The sequence below is a fragment of the Schistocerca cancellata genome, chromosome 3 (assembly GCF_023864275.1).
Source record: "Schistocerca cancellata isolate TAMUIC-IGC-003103 chromosome 3, iqSchCanc2.1, whole genome shotgun sequence".
Lineage (NCBI taxonomy): Eukaryota > Metazoa > Arthropoda > Insecta > Orthoptera > Acrididae > Schistocerca > Schistocerca cancellata.
In genome coordinates, this window is record NC_064628.1 from 334,853,304 (window position 1) to 334,866,789 (window position 13,486).

Consider the following 13,486-nt stretch of genomic DNA (forward strand, 5'->3'; position numbering starts at 1 on the left):
ATTTAGCAAAAGAATGAATAAAACCGGAAAATTGAAAGTTAATGTAGTGACTGAAATTAATAGTGAGCTTAGTTTCTGAAGCACATCGTAATTCAGTAAAATACGGTTAGTCTTGGGCTACCTCAATAATCATTTCAAAAGCTGCTTGAATCTACGCAATTTAGAAATAAGAGATTTAACTTTGAACTTGAATTAAATGATTCTGAACAATTAACAATAGTAAAATTTAGTACGTACCAAGCTGAGCTGTAGTCACAGGTAAGCTAAAATATGGTAACAAAACTCACATTCATAATTTGTGCTGTGTAATCTAATTTTTGTAGCCAGCTATGAATACTTTAACTGAACTTTGAAATTAAAGCAGTGAAATAGAATAATATTGCTTTAATGCTGGCGTTTGAATTTCAACGACACTCGGGTTCATTCCGGAAAAGGAAGGGACCCTGCTTGGTAATGCAATTGGGACAATGAGCAACAAAGGTTCATGCTACGTTGCTGTAATTTTGTGATTTGAACAGTTTTAAAAGCTGAGGTCTGCCATACAGTTCTTGTTGGTTGATTGAAGGTTTGAAGCCGTCGATCGTGGAGGTGGCGACAGTCACTCATTGTCGGCCGTCGCTGTTGCAGAAACTGGATGTTGGCGCGCCTCATTCTCGACACAGTCACCAGGCGAAACGGGCTCTTGATGTGCGCCAGCTAATGCTTCCCATCCGCGACACCGTGTCAGAAACCATTGTAGCAAGTCGAGTGCAATTACATGCTGCCAAACCCCGAAAGCGCGGCAACACGCGGGAGCGTCACACAACACACCTGCTCCACTCGCTACTCCAGGCAGACCCCCTCTGCCCGCGCTCCACGCGACCGAGTTAACACTACCAAAGATCCTAAACACTCTGGTTTTCCACACGACCTATCGACGTATTCCTTCGATAGCATAGTTTCCCTAGGCAAGACCCAGCGTAAAAATACAAATAATATTTACAAAACAATCAATTATACATCGACATAAATGCATAAATACACTCCTGGAAATTGAAATAAGAACACCGTGAATTCATTGTCCCAGGAAGGGGAAACTTTATTGACACATTCCTGGGGTCAGATACATCACATGATCACACTGACAGAACCACAGGCACATAGACACAGGCAACAGAGCATGCACAATGTCGGAACTAGTACAGTGTATATCCACCTTTCGCAGCAATGCAGGCTGCTATTCTCCCATGGAGACGATCGTAGAGATGCTGGATGTAGTCCTGTGGAACGGCTTGCCATGCCATTTCCACCTGGCGCCTCAGTTGGACCAGCGTTCGTGCTGGACGTGCAGACCGCGTGAGACGACGCTTCATCCAGTCCCAAACATGCTCAATGGGGGACAGATCCGGAGATCTTGCTGGCCAGGGTAGTTGACTTACACCTTCTAGAGCACATTGGGTGGCACGGGATACATGCGGACGTGCATTGTCCTGTTGGAACAGCAAGTTCCCTTGCCGGTCTAGGAATGGTAGAACGATGGGTTCGATGACGGTTTGGATGTACCGTGCACTATTCAGTGTCCCCTCGACGATCACCAGTGGTGTACGGCCAGTGTAGGAGATCGCTCCCCACACCATGATGCCGGGTGTTGGCCCTGTGTGCCTCGGTCGTATGCAGTCCTGATTGTGGCGCTCACCTGCACGGCGCCAAACACGCATACGACCATCATTGGCACCAAGGCAGAAGCGACTCTCATCGCTGAAGACGACACGTCTCCATTCGTCCCTCCATTCACGCCTGTCGCGACACCACTGGAGGCGGGCTGCACGATGTTGGGGCGTGAGCGGAAGACGGCCTAACGGTGTGCGGGACCGTAGCCCAGCTTCATGGAGACGGTTGCGAATGGTCCTCGCCGATACCCCAGGAGCAACAGTGTCCCTAATTTGCTGGGAAGTGGCGGTGCGGTCCCCTACGGCACTGCGTAGGATCCTACGGTCTTGGCGTGCATCCGTGCGTCGCTGCGGTCCGGTCCCAGGTCGACGGGCACGTGCACCTTCCGCCGACCACTGGCGACAACATAGATGTACTGTGGAGACCTCACGCCCAACGTGTTGAGCAATTCGGCGGTACGTCCACCCGGCCTCCCGCATGCCCACTATACGCCCTCGCTCAAAGTCCGTCAACTGCACATACGGTTCACGTCCACGCTGTCGCGGCATGCTACCAGTGTTAAAGACTGCGATGGAGCTCCGTATGCCACGGCAAACTGGCTGACACTGACGGCGGCGGTGCACAAATGCTGCGCAGCTAGCACCATTCGACGGCCAACACCGCGGTTCCTGGTGTGTCCGCTGTGCCGTGCGTGTGATCAATCCTTGTACAGCCCTCTCGCAGTGTCCGGAGCACGTATGGTGGGTCTGACACACCGGTGTCAATGTGTTCTTTTTTCCATTTCCAGGAGTGTATATATATATATATATATATATATATATATATATATATATATATATATATATATATATATATATATATACAAACAGTAAAACAATTACAATATATAAAGAGTCAGAAATGTCATATCGCAAGGTAACAAAACAAGGAAAAAAAATATAGTACAATAGATGGAAATAGGAGGATATGCATTTCCGGCGTTACAAATGCTCGCCAAATATTAAGTCTGTCGTTACCAAATGCAGTCACAGTTTATAGCCACCGACCTGCTCAATAGGCCACGCGGAATATGTCTTTTCTCGTCACAAAATTTACTTAAAAATTCCGAAATTTCTACACACATATCGGAATAATTATGCCGTCACTTTCCAACATGATGTATGGAACCCTTTTAGATCCGGCAACTTATCATTTCCATCGTAACTACTACTACACACGTCCGAACTGTTTCATGGCTAGGCTCCCACTCTTCTCTAGAATACTCCAAGTCTTCTCTACCAGCAAAGAAAGGCGCGCGAAGAATATTGCTTTACCACTGGTCAGTTTACTCAACAGCCAATAGGAAAACAACATTCTCCCGCGTCAGTCCACGCTTTTCATCAATAACCAATTGCCAAATAGTAAACCCAAGGACTGCACTTTTTACCGACGTAATTATGGAATATGCTGAAGTTTTGTCTATGAATAAAGTTATTTACTATTGTTATTTATACCTGAATTAATTTTACCTTTACCATAAACTTACTTTACAAATCTATTCTACAAAAATCCCCTTTGTCCATATCCATACTTCTTCGAAATGTTCCCACACTAAATCCTACTACATAACTCGTTAAACAATTATCTTCATATTAACTTTAAATCACAGTCACGCATCATTCATACTGCTAAAACACGTTTATAACATTTTCATACACAAAAAGACATAATAACACTTTATGAAAATACTAGAACAGTTTATGAAAAACATTCTATTACTTTAGTGCACTCTAGTTGGTACAATCGAAACTAAAATCACAGTCCCCCTATCCAATATTGTCCTCTATCGGATGATACATAAACTACGTGCGCGTCCAGTCTCGCGTCACCATCTGTCACTATCCAGCTCTGAGACACATTTCCCACTTAACCGCCTCCAAGGCAGGATCGGTATACGGCGCTACGCCTCAAGTTCTACAGATGGTGAGCTCCATCTATCTTCCAAGCAAGACTGGCAATATTTATCACTTCAACAATCCGCCTAACACCAGAGAAAATCACTTCCGATGCAAAGCGAGCCACATCATTAGCACGGACATGAGCCTCCACCTGCTGTTGGCAGCGCTCTTTGCTCTTCATGGCAGCTGAAAGCACCAGTTATACATCTGGAGTGACTCCTCCCAGTAAGAATAAATAGTACACAATGGATTACATCATCTTATCAGCATCCATATCTCTAATAGCCCTCACTACGAGCTTAATCTTGGAGCTTTCAACTACGAGTAATTTCACCCTCTTTCAGTACTCGGATCTTGCAGGTCAAGAGACTCCCACTGAAACAAAACAAGTGACTGCATCTTACTTAGCAAGTTTATCAGAAATACTAAGCGCGTGAAACCTATTTGTCGGCCCAACTGGGGGCCCTCTGGTCCGTTCCTCTCACTGCCTTCCCACTTGACCACAGGTGAGGCTTCATCCTAAGTGTGGACAGTATCCAAGGTACCCACAGTAGTGGACTGACCAGGGGACATGAGGGGTGTGCTGGATATCCCTTAAATCCCCACATCCACCCCCCCCCTCTCCCGTCTGATGTCCACTGGCAACACCCTCAGGCTGTGTGACTGAAGACAACACCTCCTGGGGTTGTGAGCGAAGTATCACCGACACAGCTCGCATCAGAACACAGCAGTCACAATTCCTATCAATACGAAAGACGGCGTGTATGTACTATGAGCTGTTATTAAAATGCGGGACTGTGCCAGATAGATGCATAAACATGCACAATATGTAAGAGTTTCAACTAAAGACCGCAGAGAAAATTCAAAGTAAGTCACTTCTTGTGGGAAACTGTGTCAATTCACAAACGGCACGGTATGTTTAGATGCACTGATGCAGTTACGAATGTTACACGAAGGGCAGCGGATGGTACTGGACTTATTAAAACAGTTGAAAACTACTCATAACTGCAAGAAGTGGACTGACATTCTGTATAAGAAAAAGAAATGGACCAAAGCAAATTCTTCTGCAGTTTTAATATTTTATTTCAGTGTTTATTACATCATGTACAAATAAATTCAACGCCAGGCACATTGGGGAATGCAGGAGAAGACATCATTAACATCTGTTGTAATTAATACAATCATTCCACTATTTTAAGATACGTATTTTTGAAATAGCGGGTATATCAGTAACATAAACTTTTTGGTTTACTGCGGGTATTAAGCACCTGTGGTCTAGAGGTAGCGTCTGCTCAAAAGTTGTCACTCCTAGTTAAGAACCTCGCTGCTATATTTAATTCTGAATAAAAATCACAGTACTGGTGCCGAAGACATCCGGCGGAAGATGTCGGTCTCATTCTGCCAATGGCCTCGTCAATGAGGGTGGAGGAGTGGATAGAGGTTCAGGGCGCTCTCATGCACTTGGGTGGAAAACTGCCACTAGATGGCGGAATAATTAGTAACGCTCAACGTCATGAGGCTGCAGAAGGCAATGGAAACCACAGAGTTACAGAAACATAATTTTTAACCACAGGACATGTGGCCTATAACTGAAAAAGTGTCGTGGCGATGTCTCCACTGGCAAAAGACTCCTCACTGATCCCCCTATTCGGTTCGCCCTGAGGCCAATGCCAAGGGGGAGGTGACCATGAGAAAAATACTGAATAACCAACGAAAGGATAACCTTTTACGAATCGGGGAGTAAAATGTCAAAAATTTCAACTTTGCGTGGAAGCTACAAAATCTGGAAAGTTTGTAATGGGTGTCAGTTAAGTGAAATGGAAAAAAAGACATTGTTTTCTATTCAAGAAAGTAAAGGGTAATATCAACAGCAGCAGAAAATGTTGTAACGGGAGTAGGATTCATTATGAATAGAAAAGTAGGACTGAGAGTCAATTACTCTGAACCGTTCAGTGACGCGCTTGTTCTCATGAAAATCAACAGCAAACTAACACTCACAACGATAGGCCATGTATACATGTTGACGTCGCAAGCAGAAGTTAAGGGGAGAGAGAAAATATATGAGGATATTCAACGGGTATAAATAGGAGACTGTGCTGTCTTACGATTCTAGCTATTTCCATAAAAATTGGTATTTACAGAAGTATGGTTCACAGTAACATTTCTTCATTAAATGAGATTATTTGTGGGACGAGCAATAGACATGATATATATTTATTTGATGTTAGACTTGTTTTTCTTTTCTGTTGGCAGCTGGTGTCACGGAATTTGTCCATCCATTGTATATTTTACTTAACTGTTCACGTTTGAGGCAGCCAGAGAATGAATGTTATGACTGGGCAACAAATTACTCATTCAAAATTTTCTGCATTTAATTATTTCTTGTACATGTTTGTTTATTCCGCACTGTGCTTGTTGTTACCTTGGAAGAGGTTTCTTCACTATGGAAACTGCTCCTCCAGGAAGTAGTAGTGATTTATGTGCATGAAAATGTCTCACATGTACTACTAATTTTACGCACCTGTTTGTTTTCTGGTGCTGCCAAATGATCTTCCCATCATTACAGGCGCCCCGCGTATTGACAGTGTTGTCCATATCAAGAGAAAGTAGTGCACTGCGTGTGAGAGAAACATGCGAAACAGATAGAAAATAAAGCTTATTCGGCAGCCAGTCTGTAGCCTCAAGCAGTGAAATTGCCTGTGATCTGAGGTTTCCTCGGAGTATATGTGCTTCCAAGGTTATCCGGTGTACTGTGCGAACCAGCAGTCGAAGATCCACGTTATTTCGGCAAAATCAGCACCACCTGATGGTGATTGAACGGTTATTCGTCGAGATATCGTAGGCCTTCGACACTGGATCCGGCAGTGCTCCCGAGAACCTTGGAAGCAGCGCAGAGTGATGTCTATCTTGAGATAAAAGCCTTGCAGAAGAAAAACTACTAGTGAAGGGTAGTGTAGTGTTTAACAGTGTAGCCTAACATCTTAGAACAATATGTGCTATCAATGTTCTGATTCTCGTTCCACAAATTTTGCAAATGTGCGTCCACAGAAATCCATTATTTAATGGTTAGTGAAATTATGAGAAAGTAAAGAAGAACGTGAATGCTCACAGGAGACACCAGTGCTCTCTTGGTATTATAGTCTAGTGCGGTTCATGGAATACGAATACTGAAAGCATTTTGCTCACAGAAACAAAAGTGAATGCAAATGCAGTAATCTCATTATCTCTTGAAGATCAGTAAGCTAGATTTGTGATGCAGTAGACTGGCTAATAAGTTGCAAGTCTGTTCTTGATGGTTATAATATGATCATTTCAGTGTATAACCCATTTGCTGTAGATATACCGTTTTACTGACGTCATATCTGAATTTAAGTACACTGGTGTTTGTAATAGTAAGTTAAAATCATGACAAATATACAATGAGGGAAAAAATCGCAACACCAAAAATTTTTTAATGTAGGGTATGTATTCGTCTAGGCAACATATTTAAGTGGTTAACGTTGCAACATCACAAGTGCATGTAAGGGCGAGATAAGCCATTGCAACTGTGGAATGCTGGTACGTTGATGAGCGGTGTAACCGATAGAATGTTGAATGCACGCATGCGAACGTGCATGCATTACGTTTTATAAGTGCCGGATGCCATTCTGTGTGGTGAAGTTCTATGCCTGTCACACTTAGTCATTCAGTACAGGGATAGTTAAAGCTGTTTGTGACGCTGGAGTCATTGTCCAATGATTTCTCGCATGTGCTCCATTGGAAACAAATCTGCTGATGAAGCAGGCCAAGACAACATGTCGATACTCTGTAGACCATGGTGGGTTACAAAAGTATGCGAACGAGCGGTATATTGTTGGAAAACACCCCATGGAATGCTGTTCATGAATGGTAACAAAATAGGTCGAATCACCACACCAGCGTACAGTTTTGCAGTCAGGGTACGTGTCATAAACTCGAGAGTACTGTTATCTGTAGAATTCGCATACCGGACCATAACTCCACTTGTTATCCCAGTGGGTCTAGCACGCAGACAGGCTGGGTGCAGGTCTTCAACTGGCCGGCTCTCTTGTAACCCACACGCGACCATCACTAGCACCGAGACATAACCAGCTTTCATCACAAAACATAACAGAACTCCGCTCAGCCCTTCAATGAACTCTTGCTTAACACCACTGAATTCGCAAATGATAGTGGTTTGAGATGAATGGAATGAACGCTAAAGGGCGTCTGGCTTGGAGATTTCTTTGAACGAACAGATTTGTAACAGTTCGTTGTGTCACTGTGGTGCCAACTGCTGCTCCAATTACTACCACAAATGCAGTACGATGCGCTAGAGCCATACGCCGAAGAAGGTGGTCTTCCCTCTCGGTAGTGACACTTGGTGGTCCAGAGCCCGATTTTCTTGTCACCGTACGTTCTCGTAACCACTGCTGCCAGCAGTCACATATAGCGGCTACATTCCTGCCATGTCGTCCTGAATTATCACAGAATGAACCTCCAGCTTCTCATGGGCTTATTATCCGCCTTCGTTCAAACTTAGTGAAGTGTTATCATGGTTTCTTTGTTGCCTTAATGGCATTCTTGTCTAACATGAACTCAACAAGTCCAGCCTTAAAGGTAACTAACGCTGACAACCGTTGCAGCGTGTATTTAAAGCAAATGTGATTTGTATCGTCGTAGGGGCGCAACTTGTGCCACTTTTGCTACTGAAGCACAATTCCTTCCGTATGTTGGGATTTTCTTTCGTCAGTGTATATCCCTACTTGTGCACAACTGTGAAATGAATTTGACATAGTGCAGAATGACTGATACACTCTTAGAAGGGGGAAACGTGTGAGCGAGATAAGGGTAGGCTTTACTTGACGTTAGGCATAAGGTTCTGATTGTAGTGGTAATTCTTAATCGCACCTAAGTCAGTAACTTTCGTACAATATTGTCACGTGCCTGTTTGGGTACTTACATTATGAAAGTCGAACGGTTTAGTAGTGAAATGATCGGAAGGATCCTATGCTGTTTGTACTGCTAACCATTATAGCTGACAGTTCTACTTAAAATAATCGGCCCTTATTCCGCGATGTGATCAATGTTTAAGGAAAGATATTTCGCATTAATAAATTACCAGTAACTTTGAAATTTTCTGATTATGAGTATTCCTCTACGAAAGTGTGTTGTATATAAGTACATACTAAGATACGACTCGCTGGTCAGTGGCTTTAAGTGGAAAGGGCAACTTTCACACGCAGTTTCAACGAAGTAAATCTTGTTTTGGTTTGAGCAAAATGGCAGACTGCCTCGTCACCTGGCTTCAGCCAATATCAGCTATCAGGTGAAATCTTCTCACTTCGTTCTTGCCTCCATGGGTTGAACTGAGTGCAACCAGAGTTAAGTTATCATGGTACAGAAAGACGGTGTACGGAATGAGAATAGGTCTGTATATGAAAATTCAAGGTTGCAGTTTTGTTTTCACACAAAGCTCCATCTTACATTTCTTTCGGTTAAGAACCAGTTTTTTCGAAGCTAACTGGGTTAGCGCTGTACAGAATGACACAATATAAGAAATCATACACGGGCTCTAATGTTCCTACAGTTTCGCCTACATGTACTGTACGATGACAAACTCTGCGAGGAGAAAATTCCACTACTCTGTACGTTAATGAAATGCTATGCATACCATTACCTGTTTTCTTAAGGAAAAGATAACAGCGCTATACTGTTTCTGCTCACTTTCATTTAATAGCTTGTAATAATTTTGGTTTCTTCTCACACGAGATAACAACGAATATGGCGGTTGAATGATAATCGCAGCCGGCCGCTGTGGCAGAGCGGTTCTAGGCGCTTCAGTGCGGAACCGCGTTGCTGCTACGGTCGCAGGTTCGAATCCTGTCTCGGGCATGGATGTGTGTGATGTCCTTAGGTTAGATAGGTTTAAGTAGTTCTAAGTCTAGGGGACTGATGACCTCAGATGTTAATTCCCATAGTCCTTAGAGCCATTTGAACCCTTTGATAATCGCAGAATTGTACATGTGGCTCAGCAACGACCCGTACAAACAACTATACAAATCGTTGTGGCTCACATAGAGATGAGCTGCCACAGAGGGAGTTCTTTGCTGCTGTCGCGATGCTGCTGATTCTTGAAGACTGCGGGGCTACAGCAATATGGCTGTTACAATGTGATTATTTAGAAAATTAACCATCAAATCTCAAATAGGGACATTGTAAAATTCCGCAGCCCATTTCGGTGCAGAACGCAAGACTGGATAATGTCTGGTTAGTAAACTTTGCAGAAACAGATCGAAGTTTACCGTTGGATGACTGTGTAATGATGCATTTAAATGGCAGATCTTTCGTTTACTAATTTCAGCTGAGGTACTGGTCCACTCTTGCACAAGTAATGCTCACTTTTGAACTGATTCACTGTTCGACACACGGTAGTCTATCAGCCAGTGTTCACCTGTATCACAGTCCGTATAATAAGTAATTCTCACACATTCTTTATCTCCTAAATATTAAGGAAAAAGTTCGGATTGCTCCTCAAAGAAATCAGGGATCATGTTGCACTTTCGTTTTATTAATGAGATTCCTTCTAATTCTAGACTGTTCTAACATCTTCTGTTTCTTGATCTTGCTAGCATCTTCTACGATGATCTTGAAATAAATATTATCGCTTGTAACTCTTCTTTTCATTTCTGGTCATCCCAACTTGTGTTTCCTCTTATGTGTCGATCTTGAAAATAAAATCTTCTCGAAATTCTATAAAATTACTGATAGAATAGTGAAGACATCGTTTTTCTGAAGTATCTGAGGCGCACTCGTTTCTGCTTGCAAATTACAGCATTTTCCGTCCCATCGCTCTGTCCCTGAGATATTCCAGTATTCTCCTCATTCCGCCATTACTGAAAATATACATGGAAATAATCTGCAACCAGTTGAGCAAAAGAAATTTTCTTTCCTTAATCGGGTTCAGTTAAAGGAAATGAATTTTCTTTCATGCAACTGGTTGAAGATTATACAACTACAGTTGATGAAGATGGCTAAGATACTACTAAATAGATAATTAATTTTCGACAAATTTATTCTGCACCGACTCCGGACCCTCCAAGCACCTTCGAATCCCACCGAGAACTACTCGTTCATGAACTTTTACGTACCTTCCCAAGTAAAAGTCAATGAATAAATAAAGTTAATAAAACAATATGCAATTACGTCCAATACATACCTATGAAGCATGAAATTTGCGTGGAGGCTTTTGTATATCCAGTGAAGAGGATAAAATACGCTCGTTACAGTACGCCAACGCTCTCGCCGTGTGCTTCAAATCTAGAAATATTTACTGTTTGGAAAACTGTTGTCTGACAGTTTTGTGAATTGTATTGAATGATGTTTAGTGACTGTGAGTATTATTATAACATGTGAAATGAATGACTAAGAAAGGACGGCAATTTGCATTTCGTTGGTGGAATGTTCGGTAATAGAGTTGGTTAATTATTGCATTTTAGCTGCATCAGTTTCGTACACGGTTACAAAACAAAATAATTTTTTAAATATTCTCCATTTTCCTAGATAAAACCTACTTCTTTTCTTTGGATATGCGCATGTGTCATTGTAATGAGTGACACTGGTCGCCCAGACCTGTATGAGTAACTTTCATTGTCCTCCACCTCTCCCCCTCCACACCCCTCTCCACCAAACTAGATCAGGATGTTTGGATCATGACCCAATAAGGCGGCACGGATAGTTCAGGTAAATGCCCACGCGCTGGTAGGGACATAAATCTATTCCCAATTATGAATATTAGGAAGAGGAGTTCCCGCTCCAACCTGTACCTTATAGCCAATGAAAACTAACTAACGAAAAACCTTGACGAGAAATTGGGCGTGGGAACCATTTTAATATAACTCTGGGAGAATACACTCCAGTCATTAGAAGTGGAAACCTAGCGCATTACATTTATGTGCATACCCAGTGAGGTTGATGATTTTGCTCGACATGAGTAATCGACATAAGGATATTCCCAGACCTTTAACTGTACGTATTAATACAACTCGCCCATTGTTTCAACAGCAAGTAAGTGTCTGCAGCACTCGAAAAACCATCTTTGGATATTCCGTTAACTGTCACAGTAGCCCGCATGCCATTTCACGTGGAAGTTTCCACACTTTTGCCTGCTGGTGACATACATAAAGTCACCTGCACCCACACCTTCTGCCGTCATACACGAGTGCCAGATTATCCGTAGCACGTTTGGATTCACCATAAGCATTCCTTGCAAAAATTAGCTCATCGGCAAATACTCTGTGGATTAAACATACATTTCGAAACGAATAAGAAACTGTGATATTAAAAATTAAACACCATGAAGTGAAAATCATTAGAAATTACAATGTTTCCTATAACTGTGTCATTACATGGCGAGAAGCATCTCGCTTGTGTAATATCAGCTTGCATGAATTTTCATTTACGCTATCGAGTCACATTAATGTGATCACCTGTCCGACCCTAGCTGCTGAGTGGTCAGCGCGACGGAATGTCGCACCTTACGGCCAGGGTTCAATTCCCGGCTGTATCGGAGATTTTCTCCGCTCAGGGACTGGGTGTTGTGTTGTCGTTATCATCATCGTTTCGTCCCCATCGACACGCAAGGCGAAGTGGCGACTTACATCCGACGGCAGCCACATGGCATTTCCATTTCCAACGGGACCACCTGCCAAAAGCCGACAGTTTTGAGACGTGCAGGAAGAGAGCCAGTGACGTTCTGGAAGGTACCGACAGTGATATGGAGCCCAGCCGACTACAGTGCCGTGGCCAGCTGCGCTAGATTTCTCGGTTGAGGAGCCATGACACCAACAGTCCGATAGAGGGGTCCCACTGATTATCGAGTGGATTTAAATCAGGAGAGTATGGTGGCCAGAGGAGTACGGTAAACGCGTGCTCGTGCTCTTCGATCCACGCACGGACACAGTGAGCTGTGTGACGCGATGCATTGTCCTGCTGGTAGACGTCATAGTGCCGAGGGAAGACAGACTGCATTTAGGGGTGGTCGTGGTCCCAACGGGTGGATGCGTACTTGTGTTGACCTATTATGCCATGACTAAGTCTCCCAAGAAATGCCACGAAAACATTCTCCGAACCGTAACGCTCTCTCCTCCTCCCTGGAAGCTTCCGATGGTGGTTGCATGGTGTGCACTTTCACTCCCATGGAGCATAAAACGTGATTCATCAGAAAAGGCCACCTGTCGCCACTCAGTGGACGTCCTTTGGTGGCAGTGGCTTGCGGGTTCCAGTGTTCTTTGCTCACGAACAGCAGTCGCCATGGGGTCATGCGCCTGCTGAGGTGGCTCATATACTGAACGGACGTAGCCCCTCAGTTCATATGGGCGGTCAATACCTCAACAGTTGCACATGTATTCGGTCGTAAGTACCTCCTTAGTGTTCACCTCTGTCACCTAAGGTAGAGGTGCACCACAGTTCCCGACGGTTTTGGATAGCGCTTTTTTTCAAAGCGCGTTAGTACGCCGTCACTTAACAGCTGTTTTGTTTAACCTTTAAATCTAAAGGGGGTGGAAGGGCTGACCAAATAAAGTGAACATTTCAATTCCAATGGGTTTATTAGCTACCCAAAACAATCACATGAAATTTGACAGGCGCCACTCGGACAAGATTATTTAAGAGACTTACATGATATAAAATCATAAGCACCTCAATAAATCATCTCCCACAAACATTGAGAACCGCCAGTCAGGCAAAATATTTAAGAAACTCTCATTAAATAAAATAAAAAAACCAAGTTAATAAATCATCTCCCACGATCTTCCACCAAAATTGACAGAACCCACTAAGGCTGGATTTAATCATAACTTTAACAAACAACTCTAAGAGACATTATTTAAGACCCTTTCAAT